The following is a 22211-nucleotide window of genomic DNA, read 5'->3' as shown; positions in this document are numbered from 1 at the left end:
ATGAAGTTCAGAGAGCAGTTATTTCAACCATTTCAGATTTTTGGACAAAATCACACAACTACTATAAGACGAAGATTCAAAATCAAATTTCAAGAATAACAAAGACCTAATGGCAAATTAATTGTTCAATGAGATATTTATAGGGAAAACCAGAAGTTACTCTTATTAAATTATTACTACATGCTTGGCACTGGGCTGAATGTTTTATATCCCAATAATTGTGAGTGTCTCAGTTGCCAAGTTCTTTCCTGCCTCATTGCCTTTTGACCCTATGGTTGACCACTTCTTATATTTTTAGATCTCTAAATTCCACTCCACTTCCTAGATACTCAAAATTAAAATATGCTACACCTTATTACATTTTTATCTATTATAGCATCTCTTTACATTTTATTCTCAGTGTTATTAAATTTTTAATTTAAATATGTATCTGTTTGCCTACTTGTACATGGTCTCTTTCCCTATTTGCCTGTAAACTACATGAGGACTGGAGCACACTGTCAAAGCTGGCATGCCTAGGTTCTCAGGGTACCTAGCTGGCTCAGTTGGAAGAGCATGTGACTCCTGATCTCAGGGTTGTGAGTTTGAGCCCCATGTTGGGTAGAGAGATTACTAAAAAATAAACAAACAAACAAACAAACTTAAAAATATTTTAAAAAACAATGAAGTAGGTCTTCAATAAATACCTAATTTAACAATTATAACAATCTTATGGATAAAAGTTATCCTAGTTAACAGATGAGATTACCCTGAGTGGCAGAGTGTAAATTATTTCTCTAATTCCATCCGGTATTTGAAAGTAGTATGAGTTCACTTTTAATATGGGTCTGTCTGGATTGCAATTCAATGCTTCCCAATATGTTAAAGTCCATGGATATCATAGTATATCCAGCTCTGTCCATAAAATGACCCTGATCTTTGTCAAGTTACTCACTTGAGGAAGAATGAGGACATTCACAGAGGTAGAGGAAGAACATCTTAATCACCTTGAGTACTGTTTAATAGGGTGGACACTGTACTAGGGGTGAAGCTCCTAAATTTGCACTAACTCCAAACAAAAGAAAGTACTTCTTTCAGCCCAGTCGGTTGTTAAATAAGCCTAAAGTTATCTGGTGGCATTATTCCTCCTTTTTTCTCTACAGAATTGAATTATGGCAAATGTCAGGAGAATTCCGTTTTAACCAAGACAATGTACAAGCCATTCATTGTTAATCAAATGAATACAGAAGTCAGTACAATTGGGAAAAAAATCACATTTTATGTCATGGAAAATTAGTATCTGATAATGTCAGCCTATATTTGTGTCAGATAAGGGAGTAAATGTATCACTTTTTTTCAGTTTGGAGGCATTGTTGTCCTTTATTCTACAAATAAGAGATAGAAAAATTATGTTCCATAAACTTAATCCTCCCCAAAGGAGATACACCCCAAATTAAACCTAATCTCTTAAAGATCTTTAAAAAAATGGATCTAGACAAAAACACATGTGAATAGAAAGAAAGAAAGAAGAAAGAAAGAAAGAAAGACACAAAAACACAAAAATAGCATGAGTGTATTTCTCTTTTCTCTCTCTCTTTTTTTTTTTTTTTTTTCAGAGAGAAAGGGTTGGGTGGTCGGGGGAGCAAAGAGAGAGGGAGAGAGAATCTCAAGCAGATTCCACACCCAGTGTGGAGCCCGATACAGGGCTTGTTCTCACGACCCTGAGATCATGACCTAAGCCGAAATCAAGAGTCAGACGTCCAACCAACTGAGCATGAGTGAGAGCATGGCTATTTCCTCCCACTTCCCTTTTGCATGCGATAGTTCTATGACTGTCTTATATTTGGGAGTGGGAGACAGGAAAAGATGAGTCCTCCTTGTGTTGCCTGATGTTGCTTTTCTGGCAATGGACCACTGGTGCCCGGTGTATGACTGGTTTCTAAATGCAGGCTCTTTTATGGGGTGCATGCACAAGATATTTGGATTTTCTTTAGGAGCTCTCCCAAGTGCACAGTTTACTGAAGTAGAAAAATTCACTCCAGCAAGACCTCTCAAATACAATACTAGTAAGAGATTTAGGATGGCTATTTCCCATGAGGTTTAGTTGACCCACTAGAAAGCATTTGGCATAGCTCTGGCAACAGGCAAGAAGGCAGGCCGCTTGGCTATCACTGCTTTGCCATTGTCTACATCCAGTACCTGTAGGAGCAAGACTGATGGAAGACTGCTTGCTTAATTGGATATGTCTGATAGGAAAGTGAGATACCAATCTTCTTTACATTGCAAGTACTCCCAGTGTAACCAAACTGATGTGAGTTCACTTCTTGGTGAGTCAGAAACTGTACCAGGTGAGTCGTTGCACAAAGTTTTCTTTGCGGCTAATAAGGAGATCATGGGGAATAGCTTCCAAAAAGCCATGACTCCATGAGAGAGGGTGAATGGATTCCTTTTGTTTAGGGTTAGGTTGAATATTTAGATAAGGGAAGCCTTCTCATGGTATGTAAAGACCAGCATAAGGTCACCCCTGTGCCTTAGGGAAACATACCTATATGTATGTTGTATGTTGTGTAAATGAGGCTCCTTCTTGGGTGAGATATTAGAGTTATAGTGAGGTAAGGGTAGTTGTCAGTCATTCCAGGGGTCACTCCACAGTTCATCTGGGGAGACTGGAGTCAGGAGCTAAGCTCAGATTGTCTGGGTGGTCTGGGCTAGTGGGGGTTCTTGTCAGGGCAGTCACCATGGCCTGAGGGGTGGTTTCAGGTTTCATTGCTTTAGTTAAGAGGTAAACTAGAAAAAAGAGCTTAAGGAAAAATGTAAGACAAAGGTTAGTGAGTACAAGCAGGTAGGCAGTAAAGGTCAGTTCTTGGGGTCTAGCTGGTGACACCAGATTCTGTAAGGACCTCAGGACACCTCTCATTTAGTATTTTAGAACAAATTGCTTTATCCCCATGTGGAAGGACTCTTTTAGTTAACATGTTTTATCTTTATCTACAAAATCATCAATATCACATATTTAATGAGTCCTATCACAGGGAACGCATACTAGTGCACACACATATGTGCATTCATGTGTATAAAAGAGAACACAGTATGCCAGTATATAGTTAGTAATAAAAAAATAATCACAAAGTTAGGAAGGAAGATATTTAGAGTAAAAGGAACTGGTTTCATCTTTAAAAAAAAAAAGAAATTTTAGAGTGAGCAATATGTTAGCTCTGTTTTGAAGGTATAAACTTCCCCCTTCAACTCCCCCTCCAAAAAAAGACAATTCACTAAAAGCAGGGATTAGCAAACTGTTTCTTTAGATAGCCAGATAGCAAATACTTTAGACTTTGTGCACCACACATGGTCTCTGTTGCAGTGTGTGTGTGTGTGTGTGTGTGTGTGTGTGTGTATTTTTTACAACCCTTTCAAAATGTAAAAAAATTCTCAACTTGAAGACTACAAAAATAGGTCACAGACTGGATTTGACTTGTGAACTGGACATAGTTTGCAACTCCTGCACTTGAAAAAAAAGTATAAAGCTATTTTAAACATGTTGAACATGTTTAAAATAAGAGAAAAATGTTTTGTTTTATTCTTTATAAAAATAGATTTTACATTCAATTACAATGGCATCTTAGAAACCATAGGAACAAGCTTGTTCTTCAAAGAGACACAGTGCTCATTGTCTAGACCACACCATCTACATTGGCTGATTCTATAGGAACCCTGACAAATATTGTAAATTGTGGACATCTACATAAAGTCTGTGTGGTGGAAGGACACTTTGTCTATCCCTTCCTCTCCACTTGGAAAAAAACAAACAAACAAACAAACTACCAAAAGAACCCATTTTGGTCTCCATTACAGTATTTTTGCTTCACGAAAGTGACTGTTTTTTGGCTTCTCCTTTGAGTCGTATAATATTCTTGTTTGATTCTCTGAAGTCTTTAGGTATAAATTCACTATTTGAGCTTGTTTTATTAATTTAAAAAAGGAAAATTCCAATAATAAAACCTGAATATGTCAACTGCTACCATATCTAGCCTCTTGATTTCTAGGCCTGGGATTGACCTGAAACAAAATTCTGAAAATTAAAAAAAAACAAAAAAACTGTTGGATAATGCTCAAGTTAGAATCTAACTTACTAATTTTTTTTTACTTACTTTAAAATATTTTTTAATGTCCGTCTTCAATGAAAGAAATGCCAGGTGGGCAGAGTGGTGGACAACAACAGGAAAGGTCTAATGCTTTGGATTGGAATGGATTGCCTGCCTCTCATCAATCAAGTGATCTTCTTGGCTAACAGGTATGAATTAATTTTTTTTTAATATTAACTAAGTTCACTTATTAAAGGAAAGATTGACTAGCCTTTTAGGTTTTGAAAATTTTTGGATTTCTTATTGTGTTGAATGATACACATTTTAAAATTAGATTTTTTATAGGTTTGTACCATCTCTTTAAATATGTTAAATAGCAAATTTCTGATACATGTTTAGGGTATTTCCTTATTACATCATTTCCTAGTCCATCTTAATTGAGTTGTTCTTAGAGCTAAATACTTTTTTTTCTTTTATGTATGTTTTTCTTTCTCTTTTTTCTGCTTCATAGGCTCTTTTTGTGTATGTTTTTCTTTAAATTTCCTTCCATTGTTTCAGTAGTTAAAATCTGAGTCATAAAAGGACAAATACAAATTACAAATAAGAGGCTTACTTCTCCCTTTTGAAAATAAAGGGAGAGATTTCCCTCCCCTCCTTTTTCTTAGAGCATTTATCTTATAAAACTTGCAACTATAAGTGCTTTCTCCTTGCTTTGAAATGTATATAAATCCTTTTGAAGACTAGATAAGCCTTTTGTCAGCTTTTTGACCTGGGAATGTCTGGGAGCCATGTCTTTGAAATGTAAACCTGGAGAGGGGTGGTACCCCTCCTAAGAATCTTAACTTCAGTGGGTTCCTTGCTCCGATTTGTAAAACTACCTCCTGTCATAAAGATATGAGAAGTGTGCTTTTCCTCTGGAGAAAGCCTACTGGCTAACATAGGCGGTCACCTCGATTACCAGGTAAAGTTAAGATAAACTATATATCACAAATGGTGCTGTCAAGTCCTCTTACAAGAGGACTAGTTGTTTATCTTGAGAACATGTATATAATGTGTTATATCAGCTATTTCTATGAAAATCTGCTTGACCATATCACGTTTTGGTTTAATGCTTCAATAGTAAGGGTGTTTCTTCTAGTACCTTTGTGGAGATTTCTGGGTTGGAAGATTATTTTGTTTTAATTATAGTTACCCCACAGGCAGTAATGAACAATTTATTATAAACTGTGTTACCGAAACCCAAGTTCAGCTGCCGGTCACTTGAAAAGCCAACACTCAAGAGATGAGTTTGGATTGGAAAAAAATAATTGAGCTTTATTCAGGAGGCCGGCCACCTGGGAAGAAGGCAGACTCTTGTCAGAAGGCCAACTCAGAGGTTTCTGCCTGGCCCAGAGATTTTTCAAGGAGTTTGATCAGTTAAGGGAGTGCAGTAATCTGTGACATTTCTTGATTCTGTGCAGACTCCATGATGCCAGCTACACAGTTATCTAGGTGCTCGGACGTTATGCAAGAAGTTCTGGTTCCGTGGTACCCTGGGTGGAGGCTGTGCAAGAGAGCCTGGTGACATGCAGAAGAGCTCTGTTCTTTCTAGGAAAGAATGCATGATCTATAGATATACAAAGAAAGGTTTAGTTAATCATGCAGGCTAAGAGTGCTTGCTAAATCTTAAAGACTGCTAGGCTGGCACAAGGGGCTGAAGCCTTTTCAATTACACAAGTTTTTGGTGATTGTGAGTCAGATCTTTTCTTAGTTTTTGGGTTAGTAATTACTAATTATTACTAACATATAACAATGTTCTCACTTATGGACACTAATCTAGTACCAACCAATAATGGTGAGCTACCTCATTACCTTTTCTACCAATATGGTTATATTGTTCTTTTAGTACTATTAATCTTATTTATGATTATTAGTGAGTTCTTACTGTGACTGAAGTAAACCATTAATGTCTATATAAAATTGTATTTTATTAAAAATACCTCTAAGAAAAATTTAAAATAACAGAAAGTTGGGCAACATATCCTTTCAGAATCATTGGGAGCCCTTACACCTTAGTTATTACTCATTTATTTATTTGTTATTTGGTTTGCTTATTTTTGATACATTTGTGATTTTTTCCTTATTACTTCGTAAGTGAAGATAATTTGGACAAGGTATAGACTTTTTGTTTTATAACTTGTTTCCTCTAAACTGTGTAGGGATTTCTTTATTGAGATGAAATATCCTGATAGCAGATTCTATATTTCATTCATAATAATGACCCCAAGGTTTGTCTCGGGAGGTTGTTGGCTCAGAGCAAACTCTCAGCAAATATTTGGAAGATGGTTTCCCTGATGATCTCAGGATTAAATTTTACTCTAACGTAAATGAGCTATAAGAGAAAGTAGGTAACTATGGATTGACATCTTCTAATAAAGCTGCTCAATAAGGTAATTATAGCTTTGGACTATAGTGAAATGTATTTGAATATATTTGAATATTTGAAATATAAGTGTTTAGTGAAAGTATTGCCACTGGAGCTTTTAAGAAGTACACAGAAAAAAAAAAAACAGAAAAAATGCTGGACAAAATGTTAGCATGGTTTGGCAGGGATATTATAGATGAAATTTAGGTTTATAAGCATGGTACTTTATTCACATATGCTTCAAAATTCTGACCAAACCTATAATTTGAGTTTGTCATCACTGAATATGCGTCCACTTATTCTTGCTAAAGGATTTCTTTTATTCCGGTAATAAATTCTATTCACATATGTTCAGTCAGTAGTTTGTTGCCTATGACATATGACAACCTACATAAAGTAGCAGTTTTTTATACATTTGACTTTGCATTTTTATGAGGCTAATAACCTGATTTTGAAGGTAGTGCATAACCTTTGGGTTTTACCCTAAAATCAAGGTTAATCATATTAGAACAGTGATCTGGATGTTGAATATAAACTATTTCCAAGGTGTGTAATTTTTTGAGGTAAGTAAAATTAATTTGGATATTCAAATTCTACTAGATTCCTCTAAGCAACCTAATATTATACATCCCAGTCACCCAAAACATGGCATAAGATATGATTTAGGATCAATTCAATATATGGCTGTATGTTCTACTTAAAGTGTACTTTTGTAGTGTACTTTTTTCAGGGTTTGGGAGAAGACTGTAATTTCTGAAAACAAAATAAAACATGCAAACAAACAAAACTACCCAGTCATAGATTCATAATATGTAGGTCAAATCCATATCTTGTCACTGCAAGTTGTGAGACCTGTGGCAATATATTTAGCCTCTCTGAACCTTATTTCCCTTCTATATATGGTATTGATAATAACGTTAACCAAAAAACATTTTAGTGGGCTGTGAGAATCAAATGCGATAATTAGTCTACATATATAAAAGTTTTATTAAGATGGTGTTTTAAGTGTACTTCACTTTTTATGTAATTGTATCAATTTCTTATACCATCTAAATTAATAACTACTTATTTCATTTCTGTGATCCATTTCACAAAAGATAAAAATGCTTAGTTAAATCTCTAACCTCCTAAACATCTAATCCTCTGTGGCTAAGAAATCACTCATTTTTCCCAATGGGCACAGTCCAATGATCTCTGTTTACAACTCCCTAAACTTCACTGAATCCATTGATTTGGAAAGGACTTTGTGGTTGATATTTGAGTTCGTCTATTTAGCATCATCACCCAGTTTAAAGACCAGATTTTACTTGGCATTATTATATTAAGCAACATCAGAGAAGATTCCCACCAAATTAAACCCAGTTTTTTGCGAGATTTTGAAGTTTAATCCTGAGACCATTTTTTTCTGTACCCCTAAGAGCTGCTTGAGTACCTGTACCTCTCCTCGCAATCCCCAGATGAAAGCACAGAGGCATCGTCACTGCATTTGAGCAGATGTTATTAAAATCCTACTCATAATGTAAGTGGGGAGTAATGACATCCGTATAGTGAGGGTGCTCTCAGTTCATTCTTTGGTTGATTATTAAAAAATAAAAGTTTTGGGGCGCCTGGGTGGCTCAGTTGGTTAAGCGTCTGCCTTCTGCTCAGGTCATGATCCCAGGGTCCTGGGATGGAGCCCTGTGTTGGGCTCCCTGCTCAGTGGAGAGCTTGCTTCTCCCTCTCCCTCTGCTGCTCCCCCTGCTTGTGCATTCTCTCTCTCTCTTTCTGTTAAATAAATAAATAAAATCTTTAAAAATATAAATAAATAAATAAATAAATAAGGATTTTTAAAAATACTCTTGGTTTATATAATAAAATAAATCTATATTCAGTTTTTTTTTTTAATTTTATTTATTTAGGGCGCCTGGGTGGCTCAGTTGGTTAAGTGACTGCCTTCGGCTCAGGTCATGATCCTGCAGTCCCGGGATTGAGTCCCACATAGGGCTCCCTGCTCAGCGGGGAGTCGGCTTCTCCCTCTGACCCTCTTCCCTCTCGTGCTCTCTCTCTCTCTCATTCTCACTCTCTCAAATAAATAAAATCTTTTAAAAATAAATAAATAAATAAATAAATTTTATTTATTTATTTGACAGAGCGATAGAGCCAGAGAGCACAAGTGGAGAGAATGGCAGAGGGAGAGGGAGAAGCAGACTCCCCACTGAACAGGGAACCCGATATGGTACTCGATCCCAGGATCCCGGGATCATGACCTGAGCCGAAGGCAGACGTTTAATCATCTGAGCCACCCAGGTGCCCCTCTATATTCAGTTTAGAAAAAAAGTCTAATCATTGATAAATAAGAATAATGAAAAATTGCTTCAAAAATCAGGTACTCATCATGAAACTTGATTGATATTCTTTCAGATGCTTTTTTTTTCTGTTTGTGGATATAGATAAATGTATCCTATTCATTCTTTTAAATGCTATATTTTTAGAAGAGTTTTATATTTACAGAAGAATTGAGAAGATAGTAGAGAATTCCTAGTTTCTCCTATCACTAACATCTGATAGTAAGCTCTGTATTAGTAAGGTAATTCTAATATCTAATTCTAGATATATAATCATCTAATATTCTAAATATCTAATTCTAAGATAAGAATTATCTTACTAATATTGTCACAACTAATGAACTAATATTGATATGTGATTATTAAATAAAACTTGGTTTTCTCAGATTTGCTTAGATTTTACCTAATATCTTTGTTCCTGGATTCTATCCTGTCATGTCCCCTTAGGTTCCTTTTGGCTGTCACAGTTTCTCCAAGTTTCCTTGTTTTTGAGGAACTTGCCATTTTTGAGGAGTATTTTTTGAGTATTTTATAAGATATCCCTCTATTGGAATTTGCCTGATGTTATTTCCTTATGATTAAGTTCAGAGCATATGCTTTGGGGAAGAAGACCACAGAGATGAAGTAGTATTTTATCACGTCATGTTTAGGTTACATATTACCAACATGATTTGTCACTGTAGAGGTTTACTTTGATCATGTGGCTGTGGTGGTGTTTTTCAGGTTTCTCCACTGTAAAGTTACTCTTTCCCCCTTCTTCCAAGTAGTCTTTGGACATAAGTTACTATAAGCTGCCCACACTTGAAGAGTAAGAATTTATGCTATTACCTCCTGGGGAGTGGGTGGAATACCTACAAAAATTATTTGGAATTCTTCTGCATAAGACATTTGTCTCTTTTCCTTCCTTTATTTATTTATTCAATCATTTATTTGTATCAGTATGACTCCAGAATATTCATTTATCCTAAAGTTTATAATCCAATAGTTTTACTTATTTTGATGCCCAAATTGTTCTAGTTTTGCCCATTTAGAGCTCTTTCAGTCACCTCCTGTGACACTTTGTCATAATTCCAGCATCAGCATCATCATCATCATCATTATTATTATTAGCACTTTCTTGCTTTCTGGCACTTCAAGACACTTCAGGTTCATCCTGTCTTATTTTCTGTCCAGGTCCTGTATGCAGTCATTTCTCCAAGAAGCCCTGGTTCCTTTTATTGGAGAATGGTAGTAGAAATCATGATCTGGGTACGAGATTTTTTTATTGCTATGGCTATGTTGTTTCTTGTTGGCCTTTCCAGCAAACAAGAGTAAGAAAATATATGTGTGTGTAGACTAACTCACATACACATACATAAACATATATTTCTATATGTAAGCATCTGTATCAATATTAAGATAAACATGAGTTTACATTATCTCCAACTCTAGTTTTTTTTACCACCTAGATTATTCTAGCTTCCCCTTCTTGCTTATCTGTAAAAACTCCCTTTCCTACCATCTGTGATTCATCATAAATTGTTCAGTTCCAGTATTAGTAGCAGAATTGTTTCAGCATCCAATAGGAAACTTTATTAACTGAGTACAGGGCTTATGTGTAGTTCCTTTCATCTTCAATCTTATAAACTCCATCTGTGCACAAACTTACTTAAGTTTGTACCTTCCCCCCACCCTCTTCACTTAGGTAGTTTCACACATTTTGTAATTCAGTTAGATTCTTTTGTGACAGTCTGCATTCCTTCTTGGGAAACCCCATCAAAAATAATTTGTTTTTAATGTATATATACATTGTTTCACTCTTTGTACTGTAGTTTTAAGGGTTTTGACAAATGCATAATTTCTTGGGTCTACCCTTGCAGTATCATACAGAATGTTTTCACCACTCCACATCCTCTGTGCTTCACCTGTTTAGCCCCCTCCTTCCACCTGAACCCATGAGAACCACTAACTCTTCACTGTCTCTAGATTTTCCTTTCCAGAATGTTGTATAATTGGAATTACACAGTATGTAGCTATAACGACCTATCTTTTTTTTTAAGATTTTATTTATTTATTTGACAGAGAGATACACAGTGAGAGAGGGAACACAAGCAGGGGGAGTAGGAGAGGGAGAAACAGGCTTCTCGCTGAGCAGGGAGCCCGATGCGGGGCTCAATGCGGGCTCGATCCTAGGACCCTGGGACTGTGACCTGAGCCGAAGGCAGACACTTAATGCCTGAGCCACCCAGGCGCCCCTATAACAACCTGTCTTTTGCTCAGCAATATGCATTAAGTTTCAATGATGCCTTTTCATAGCCTGATAGCTTGTTCCTTTTTATTGTCGAATACATTACATTGTATAGATGTACCGCAGTTTGTTTATCCAATCACCCTTTGAAGGGCATCTTGGTTGCTTCCAGCTGCTATAAACATTCACATGCAAAGTTTATGTTACCAAAATTTGCAAATTAGGGGGATAAATACCTATGATGGGATTGCTGGATCCTAAGGTAAAAATTATGTTTAGCTTTGTAAGAAATTCTCAAGCAGTCTTCAAAGTGGCATTGCCATTTGTGTGCCCATCAGCATTAACTGAAAGGTCCTTTTGTTCTGCATCTGCACCAGCATTTGGCATTTAAAAAAATAATAATTCTAGCCATTGTAATTGGTGTGTAGTGGTATTATATTATTTCAATTGGCAATCACCTAATAACAAATGATTTAGAATTATATTTTTAGTTATAAAAAAGACATATTTGTCGCAAGAAATTGTAGATACTATGTCTCTATCTCTATTTCTATCTCTAACTATCTGTATTACCACCACCCAGAAAGTCAATGTTATAATTTTGGTATATATACTTTTGCACATTTTTAATGCCTTTATAACATAAATATAATGAATCTGTGGCCTGAGCTTTGATTTGGTCATTTAATTTTGCACCATTTTCATCAAGTCTAGCAGAACTTACTCAGTGGCTTTAGTGTGTGATTGTCATTGTTCCTACCAAAGGTCTTTACCACTCTTCTTGTCAGTGTTTTCATCTATTTTTATTGATTGGAAAAGACTAATGGAAAGCCTTATTTAATGTTACTGCTTTCTTCTAGCATAATCAAAGAAGAAAAACATTTCTGGCATGTCAAAAATTTAATGCTAAAACACACAGAGAACTACACCAAGTTTATACACTAAAGAATAAGAGGCTGAGAGAACAAACCATCAAGTTCTTCCTGGGACTAATCACAGCCATTCATACCATTTACAGCTTATAATTTTGAGGCTGGAAAAGATGTGGTATTGAGATAGTCTGCCACCTTATAAAACTTTCCAAAGAGAAGAAGGAAGTGAAAACTGATAATAATTGCTGCAATTTTCTTTTATCTAGCTGTTAGAGGTTTTGTTTTGTTCAGTTATTTTCCCCAGGATAATAAGGCAAACAATTGTAAGGGGAGGAGAAAGAATTAATTTATTTCATAACTATAGAAAAGCCCTACAAAATATAATTCAAATCACTTATATATAAAGTTTTTCCCCCTAAAATAAATGTATCTTTACTATTATAATTTTTACAGCTTAGGAAAAAATACCTATCTCTACATTTTTATATTGCAAAGTGTACTTAATAAATAATTCCAGGATGATTAAGAGATGATCAAATTAAAGAAAAAGAGTTCTAAACAAATTACAGTAAATCATAAAGTTATCTGTCAATTAAATGTAGTTTCAATATTTTTAAAAGTTATTTTTTATATTTGATTTTAATTTTTCAAAATCACAAATATAGTGGTATTAAAGTCCATATCAAAGCTAGCAAGAAAAAATAAATAGACAATTTCCCCATTTCCATTAGGTTCCTTTATGTTTTAAACAGTGAACAGATAGTGTTCACAGATACTTCCTCATGGTGACGGTATTCACAGAAATGTTAACACTTTTCTGTCAAAAATGTTTATGAATTCTTGGTAAAAGCAATTCCTGATGCTATGTTATCAATTCTATTTTGGAATACCTGGTCAAAGACTTAACAAAATTATAATAGCGATCTTAAAAACTGTCCTCTTTGTTATAATGGATATACTTTTTTGGTATATATCACAATCTCTGAAATATAACATTCATAATTAAAGGGTCTCACTAATTGTAATGGTTCCATTTTAAGTATTACTGTAGATATCCCCAAATATATTCAACTATTCTCTTATTATTAATTATTACCAGTATTTTACTATTAAAACAGTGATGTAGCACACGTGCACAATATCTTTGTGCATACATTTGAGTATATTAAATTACAGTGAATAACTATACTTGAATTATTGGGACAAAGAATATCATATTTTGATAAACATGGTCAAATCGCTTTCCAAAAGTTCTTTATGAGCCTACATTTGCATCAGCCTTGTATTTGAATACAATTTCCACATGACAAATCAACATAGGATATTATTGCTAGTTTAAATGTTTTCAAATTCAGTGGAAAATTATATCTAGTTCTTCTTTTTAAAAAATACACATTTCCTTAACATTATAAAAAATAAGCATATTTTTCAAAAGTCTACTAGTCTTTTACATTTCTTCTCTGAGTTGCTGAGTTATATCATATGTATATATATATATAGTTTTCTTGTCTTTTTGTAATTTATGGAACTTATTTTATGTTATGAATATTTATTATTTTCAAAATACATATTGCAAGTTCTTCTAGATCATTTTTTGTTTAAAAATTATGTTGATGTCAGATGTAAAGAATGTTTTGCCTTTTATTGCTGAAATCTGTTGCTCTCTCCATTTTGTTTTATATGCTCTATACCTTTATACATCATGTGGTTTGAAATTGGAGTTCGGAGCCAATGGCCAAGAAAGAATTCTTGAGACATCTTCAGTGCAAAAAGGTCGTTTTTTTAAAGCACAGGGACATGACCTGTGTGCAGAAAAAGCTGCATTGGGGTTACAAGGAGTGGCTGATTATATACTTTGAAGTTGGGAGGGCATTAGAAATAGTGTAAGTCTATAAGGAATTTTGGAAGCAAGATTTCCAGGACCTTGAGGGAGCTAGCTACTGTTGGGAAAAAGTCATTTATTACTGTCTAATAAAACCTCAGTTATGAGACCCTTTAGATGTATATTGGTGGGTCATGTGCTTGGGGGATGATTGCCAACATGCATCTTGAGGGAATAGATATAAAGGAAGTTTCCAAAGGAATTTTTATATGTTAAAGTAGACTTACAGGATCCTGGGGGCTCAGAATAATGTTAAGCTAAAATTGCCTTTTGCTCTTAGCAAAATATTAAAATGGAGGCAGCTGAGTTCCTAGAGGAATGTCACTCTGCCTGACTTGTGAATGGGCTCTAAGTAGTAAGGAAATTTATTTTTTTTTCTTTTCCTTTGTTTCCCACATCAACACAAAATGTCTAATTTTTATATCTTTAATATATCTATCAAAGATTTTAATATATATTAGATTTTTATTTGTAATACATGTTATGTGCAGTATTATTTAAGGAATTGTTTTCGTATAGAGAGCCAGTCATCCCAGCAATTTTAAATGCAGTTTTTTTTTTTGAAGTGATTATATATGAATTCACATAGAAGGCAATAGTCCCATTTATGCATACTTGTTTCTGGGCCCTGTTCTGTAACAACATACTGTTTATTTCCTGTATTATTAAAAAAGTTTAAAAAATCATGTTGGAATTTTTTCTTTTTTAAAGATTTTATTTATTTATTTGAGAGAGAAAGCAAGTGGGCAGTAGGAGGAGGGGCAGAGGGAGAAGGAGAAGATGACTCCCCATGGAGGGTGGAACCCTGCACGGCTGGACCCCAGGACCCTGAGATTGGGACATGAGCCTCAATCAGAGGCTTAACTGACTGAGCCACCCAGGCGCCTCTTTTTTTTTTTTTTTTTAAATAAGGGAAGATATACTAGCCTTATAAATAAAACAGATTGGCAATCAGCAAAAAAGTGGAGACAATCACATCTTAATTCTTCCTACATTATATTTTCTTTTCTTATAATTGAGTATAATCCAAGATTCACCACCTCAACCTTTTCTGGAACTTGCTTTGTGTTCCTAGGAAGAGAGATTTGCTCTCATATACATTAGAAAAAAAGGGGAGTCACAGAATTAATTCAAAGTAAAAGAAGACTGTGATTTTTGAATGCCTATTTACTTGGGTCTTGATGATTTTTCAAGGACATACAAAATTTAAGATGTGTATTTCTCTGTCTTCTCTTTGTTTTGTCTCTATCTTTGCCTCTGTCTGTCTCTTGGTCTTTGTGAGATGACTTGTTTTATATTTTACTTTTTAATATAAGTCATAAACTTTGTTGGTAATGGAAAATGGAGGGCATGATGTTTTTCGTATTTGCTAGCCAACTGTCTTTAAATTATCCTAACTATATGGTACATTGATGTTTTGATTTCTGGTAGGGAAAATTTATGCTCACCCCATCTCATTTATCTTTTTGAAATTAGTGTTTATTATTTTTGGACAATTACTCTTTTAGATTGCATTTAGAATAGTTTCTTTTAATCTATTTTAAGTGTTTGGGTGGGATATAGCTTATTCATAGAAAAGACTGACAATTTGAGTCATGATATCCCAGACCATGATAAAGATATATATTTATTTAGGTGTCAGTTTAAGACCTTTGAAAAATTTGATAGTTTCTGTATATGATTTTCATCCATTTCTTATTGAATTACTCAGAGTTTCTTTAGAATTGTTACTTGTATTATTAGTGATCCTTTTTGGCTATTATACATTTGTAGTCATTCTGGCATTTAGGAGACTATATGTATTTTTTATATGTTAATCTCATATGGAAGCCTTATTTTTTACTGTCACTATTTTTTGTGTTTAAATGTCTCCCATGAATGTTTTTGGTAGCAAATCATGTTGTTTGTGGCTATTTATCCTATTATTCTTATTATTTTTCTTATTAAATCAGCTAGAACCCCCATAGTACTTTTGCTTAGTGCAGATGATAGTGAACATTGCGGTCTTGTCCGTGTGTGTGTGGTGTGTACTCTAATTCAATATATTTTATCTTTATTTTCATTTTTTTTTATTTGAGGATAGTTGACGCACAATGTGGCATTAGTTTCAGGTGTAGAACATAGTAATTCAACATCTCTCTACATTATGGTATCTGTATTCAGCACCTGTCACCATGCAGCACTATTACGGTGTCATTGACTAATCTTCCCTATGCTGTGCCTTATATTCCCACGACTTACTCATTCCGTAACCTGCAACCTGTATCTCCCAGTTGCCTTCACCTATTTTGCCCCTCCCCACCCCTCTCTTTCCAGCAATTATCAGTTTATTCTCTGCATTTACAGGTCTGATTAACATTTTATGTCTGTTTGCTTATTCATTTGTTTTGGTTTTTTAGATTCTACATATGAGTGCAATTTTATGTTATTTATCTTTCTCAGTCTGACTTATCTCACTTAACGCAACATACGCTTGATCCATCTTTCTGGTCTTATTTTTAACTGTAAAAGGAATACTTCAGTAGTTTCCCTGTATTAATTATTTTTTAAGGTTTTATAGGTTTTTTATAGGTTTTTTTTTTTTTTTAATTTATGTATTTGTCAGAGAGCGTGCACAAGCAGGGGGAGCGGCAGGCAGAGGGAGAGGGAGAAGCAGACTCCCCTCTGAGCAGGGAGCCTGACATGGAACTCGGTCCCAGGACCCCGGGATCATGACCTGAGCCGAAGGCAGACGCTTAACCGACTGAGCCACCCAGGCGCCCATTTCTTCTAGGTGTTTATACTTAACTTGTGCTTTTTTTTAAATCACAACCTAATGTATAACTGAAAATTATTTTCCATCATCGAATAATAAAATCATAGGGTTATGATTTGATTCAATTAATTATGATAATATATCAGTTGATCTATTAATTATTATATTCCTAGGACAAATTCTACTTGGTCATGATACTTTATGCATAATTATAACTAGGCTTTATATGCTAAGGCTTTAATTAAATTTATAATTTACTTTAAAGTAATGATACTTCATAGTATCACGATGTACAGATTAATTTTATATTCACCTTGTCCAACTGTGGGTATTAGGGGTACCGTACCATCAAGGACTGATTCAAACAGTTATCTATCTTTTACTGTGATCTTGGAATGTTTACATATCATAGGAAATATTTTCTTGAAAGTTTGGTAGAATTCATCAATAGATTTACCTTATTTGGAGGCAGATCGTTGATAGCCTTTAAAGTTTTTTAAGTCTATGAAATCATCCCTTCAGGTTCTGTAACTGTTCTTGAGTAATTTTATGCTGCATGATCCCTCCCCCCTAAAAATTAGTCAAGATTTCCAGATTTATAATTTTGTAAGTCTTCTATGTTTCTGTGTTATGCTACTCTCTCATTCTTTATCTTTTATATATTGTCATTGTTATTTTTAGTGATTTGCATTACTCTTTCTGAAGACAGATAGATATATTTCTCCAACCCAGCATAAACTTTATTATTATCTGTCTGGTTCATCATTTTCTTTATCTTTATTAATTCATTTTTTTCATAATATTTATTGTGATGTTCTTTTCTTGCTGCTTAAGATTGCTTATTAGTTTATTTTCAATCTCTTTTATATTCTAGTAACTTTTTAAAGATATGCCTCATCTTCAAACTTATTTCTTAGCCCAATTCTCTGTTTTTATTGTGTAGTGCTCTCACTATAATTCATTTTCAGATAGTCCATAAATCATTTCTTTTTTCATTAACCTAAGAAATGCATTTGAAAAGAGGTTTGTGTGTGTACATGTATGGTGGTGTCAGTGATCTTAGACTGAAAGCGACATTATGTATTTTTAAATTGTGATGGCTTTAGAAAAACTAGCTCTAAAATTTCAGAGTTTTAATCAGAAAATAATAAAAAACAAGTACATTGCAATTTTTCATTTTGTCTCTTTTGTGGCCTTACATTAATAGCTATTCTAAATAGTGGAATGGTCTTAGAAAAGAATAATTCTTAACTCTATTGTCTGAAAATAATAGAGAACCCAAAGTTACCCAGATAGTTGTCCCTCAGAAGTGATGTGTGGATAAACACTTGCTACTCCAATTAAGACATGTACTGGCATGCTTTCTAAGTATGGTTTGCTATTCCATGGAGCTGAATTAGCTCAGTTTGAGGACTGTTGTCAACCAATAAGGTTCTGCTCTCTGACAGTAGTCCTGACATCCAGTTAAGAACAGGAGGAGAGTTTTCTGGTAAAAATAAAAAAAAATCTTCTATAGTCTGCTAACAGATTTTTTTCTGTTTAGATTTGTTGGTTTAAGAGGCTTATTAGTAGTAAACCTCTGATACTACTCTAACTATAATTTAAGTGTACATAAAATAACTTTATAAGCTCCTCCTACAAATTATTCATATGGCATTATCTTTTATCAAGAGTATCAAAAAGTTGACATGATTTTTGTTTTGGTATATATTTCTTTGGGTATATATACTAAATCACACCATTTCTGGGTATCATTGAGCCACCCCCTACTTCTCTGATTATTATTTTCACTTTTTTTCTCTAGTGTGTACACAAAAATCTACTTCTTAAAATGTTCATAATGACAGGCATACCATACTACTTTTTATCAATTTTTCCATATTGAAAATTTTTTTTTCAGAGAAGTGGTCTTATGGTTTCTTAGAATTTGTAGTAAAGGATGTTAGGTTTTAGAGTGTTCATTGAATGACTGATTTTTATTGAGATATATTCACAAATAATTGACATGTAATTAAAGTGCATTTTTAAGGTGTATTCTATAGCCTCCCTTGATTGAGCCAAAGTGTTCTTAATAGAATAACAATATAACACCCCTCCCCAATTACTCACTCTTTGCTGTAACTAACTGTTGTTACAGCTGGCAAAGCAAATTGACCATAGTAATTGCTCCAGGCTAGTGGATCTCATACTTGATTGTATACACTGGAATTACCAGAGAAGGTTTTTAAATACCCTGATACTCAGGAAAAACCTCAGGCCAATGAAATGAGAATCTTTGGGGATAGGACCCAGCCATCAGTAGTTTTTAATGATCTCTAGGTGATTTAACATACTGGCAAATTTGAGAATCACCGTGCTATTTCCTAAATCTCAAATCTCATCCAGGGATAAATATGTCTTTAGAAAAGTAGGTATGTATGTGTACGTGCCTAACCATTTGATCCCACATAATATCCCTAACATTGCAACTCACATAGTGTAAATTTTAAAATTTTGTTTATTTAAGTGTCCCTCTATATTGTGTGTTACAGTTTGGGAAGAGGGCAGACATGTAAGAAACTGTGGATATTGTGAGTGCATTATTTCCAAATCACAATGGATAAGTAACATCTGTGAGCTTTAGAAAATTATAAAGAGGTAGAGAAGGGGGGAAAGGAGAATAAGTTTTTATAGTAGAGAAACCTGACAGACACTCTCACAACCAAATGATCAAGGTTAGTATCAACAATGAAATAATATTGATATGATGAGATGAAAATAAAATTTACCTTTGTGGTCTTTCTCCTCAAAACATATAACCCAAGTCTAACCATGATAAAAACATCAGAAAAATCTCAATAAATGGACATTTTACACGATATTTAACCAGAACTCCTCAAAACTACCAAGGTCATAAAAAACCAGGAAAGCATGAGAAGCTGTCACAACCAAGAGGGGTCAAAAGAGACATGATGACTAAATGTAATGTGATATCCTAAAAGGGATCCTAGGCAAGAAAATGAATATTAGGTAAAAACTAAGAAATCTAAATAAAATATGGGCATTAATTAACAACACTGCATCATTATTGGTTCATTAATTGTGACAAATGTACTATGCTTTCAATTTTTCAGTAAATCGTAAACCCTTATAAAATAAAAAGTTTATTGGGATGCCTGGGTGGCTCAGTCATTAAGCATTTGCCTTCAGCTCAGGTCATGATCTCAGGGTCCTGGGATGGAGTCCTGCATTGGGCTCCCTGCTCCGTGGGAAGCCAGCTTCTCCCTCTCCCACTTGCCCTGCTTGTGTTCCCTTTCTTGCTATGTCTCTCTCTGTCAAATAAATAAAATATTTAAGAAATATATATTTGTTAAAACAATAAAAATTAAAAAATAAAAAGTTTATTAAAGAAAAGAGCTACAGAATGTGTTGGGGAAGGATTATTTCCTCCACCCTTCAAGGTCCTTCTAGCTGGACTAAGAATAAGATTGAGACTGATTAACAGGAGAAAATCAAATTTAATAGCATATGTATGGGGGAATCCACAGAGACATGGAAATTCCAAAAACAGTGAGGTGACATGATGCTTATATGAGCTAAGGAGAAGGGTAGAAGTCTGAGGATACAAAGGGGAGAAATACCCTCAGCAGGAAGGTGAAAGGAGATGTTTAGAAAACAAAATTTGTCCTATTATGTAGGTAAGTTTTGTAGGTAAAGAGGAATCTCTATTAATAGCTTTTCTCCTGCTATAAGCAGGCAGTTGGCGGGGGCATAAAGAACTTTTCCTGAATCTGCTGGGTTTTGATTGCTTTTAACTCAAAATAATGTTCATAACAAAGTTGCCCATTGTGGGGTGGCCTACCCATGGTCCCTACAAATGCTAAAAAGTTTTTTCACCCACATCATGAAGGCGGTATAAAGATCAGTTTTACTTGTAAGATTAATATGAAATTATGAAATTGCTTATTTTCTATATATCACTGGGTAAAGTGATGGCCTGGAAACTTCTACTAATTAAAAATACCCACCAGGTCTGCTATACCAAAGACTTCCTTTGGGTTTTATCATTCTTTGGCTTAACTAGTACTTCTAATTATTGTCATGTGGATGATTTCCTAATACATGTCTCTCCAGCCCTGCCTTCCCATGTAAGGGCATATTTGTAATATTGGGATATTTGTAATATTGAGGATATTTGTCATATCCCTGCCCTCCCTTCCCATGTAAGGAGATATTTTCAATATTTGGATATTTGCAATATCCCAAATCATATTTCCTTCTCCTGCAAACTTCTTTATAGATTTATGTATCAGATATTTGCACAGCAGTAATGTACTAGGAATTGTGTAAATCACTATGCCCCACTATCTTATCTAAAATGAATTTGTTGTTCTTCTTTCCCTCCCCTGCCCAATTCTGTACCTCTCAAAATGTCCTCAATTTCTCAACTTCAGAGTTTAAATTAAGTATATATTATTATTCAAGTCCTGTAAGCTAGAAAAATAACAAATCTTATTCACTTGCCCATAAAAATATTTCTGTAACTTTTCTTTCTCATGGACATCATCCTCAAATTCTGTGTGTGTTTTACTGACACTTTCTTTAATGCCATCAATCAACCCAGTAATCTACCTTTAGTATAGTCTCAAACTTCATAATCACATTCTTTCCATAAACAACCTGCAGTGATTCCCTGTTTCCTGGCAAAACAAGGAAGAATTTTGGAATGTGGTATTCAAGGTCTTTCATATTCTAGCTCAAACTATCAATATGATTTATTATTTTCCATAACATAAATGTCTTGCTCTGAAAGTTAGCACTTTATTGTCAAATAAACTTATTGTTTGCATTCCTGCTATTGTGGCTTTTTGTCTTTCTTTTAATTTCACAGCTAAATCTTCCACAAAATAATGGTTCTTTTTCTACCCCTATGGTTTCTTCACTTGCCATTTTTCATCAAAACTCTAAATATTTTCTAGCATAAAGAAGATAATTTAGCCTAATTATGTTATACCTTATTTTAGATGTTACTCAAATTTGAATATAATCTTTTTGAAAACAGATGTTGTTTTAAATGGTTTTCAAATATCTGTCCCCCTCCAAGGAATTCTCTATGAAAATTTAAATACCTCAGGGAGACGTAAATAATTCTGAATAAATTAACATGCATTTATACTCCAACAGGGACAATTTTTGTTTTTAGAGTAGTTAATAGATCCCAGAGGGAATGGGAAGTTAAATTGACAAGAAAAAGTCCAAAGATGTGGGAACTCTGTGGACAAGAATGGAAGACCAAAGTGGGAGACTCTGACAACCAAGTCACTCAGTTGACAACTCAAGTCATTCATGAAAGTAGGAAAACTAGTTGAGGAGTTATTGAGCATCATTCTAGTGTTGTCTCTTGTGAAAATATGAAATGTTAGTCTGTAGAACCTGTTAAACCATTAAAGGATAAAATACATTGACTCCAACCCTTGTGGGACTCCTGACCAGATGTGTTCCCTTTGTCATCAAATGTTCAGGTTTCCTAACTATCAAAGAGAGAGGAAAGCACAGGTGTCTCATATCTAAAGGATCCAATGGAGATTGCTAAATGTCTTTATCCTGATCTGGGAAGTACTGCCTACATGGAAGCAAATAACCTACTCTTTTCTGGGGACCTTACCTACTTCACTGATGCATATATATATATATATATATTTTTTTT

General features: G+C 34.4%; 1 long non-coding RNA gene and 1 other non-coding gene across 3 annotated transcripts in view; one reads left to right on the top strand and one right to left on the bottom strand.

Moving 5' to 3' along the window:
* The first annotated feature begins 530 nt into the window (after positions 1 to 530).
* Positions 531 to 603, top strand: TRNAR-CCU. Its single transcript has one exon. It is a non-coding gene; the product is annotated as a tRNA-Arg (tRNA).
* A 4759-nt stretch (positions 604 to 5362) lies between these two features.
* The window catches only part of LOC113938616, a 68304-nt gene continuing 51455 nt past the window's right edge, over positions 5363 to 22211 (bottom strand). For both annotated transcript variants that reach the window (XR_003524911.2, XR_003524910.2), the window contains one exon: positions 5363 to 5667. This is a non-coding gene — a long non-coding RNA (uncharacterized LOC113938616). The remainder of the gene's footprint in view (positions 5668 to 22211) is intronic.

Source organism: Zalophus californianus, chromosome 8 (assembly GCF_009762305.2).
Source record: "Zalophus californianus isolate mZalCal1 chromosome 8, mZalCal1.pri.v2, whole genome shotgun sequence".
In the NCBI taxonomy this organism is placed as follows: domain Eukaryota; kingdom Metazoa; phylum Chordata; class Mammalia; order Carnivora; family Otariidae; genus Zalophus; species Zalophus californianus.
The sequence above is the reverse complement of the archived record's forward strand: the minus strand, read 5'-3'. Positions and strand labels throughout refer to the sequence as shown.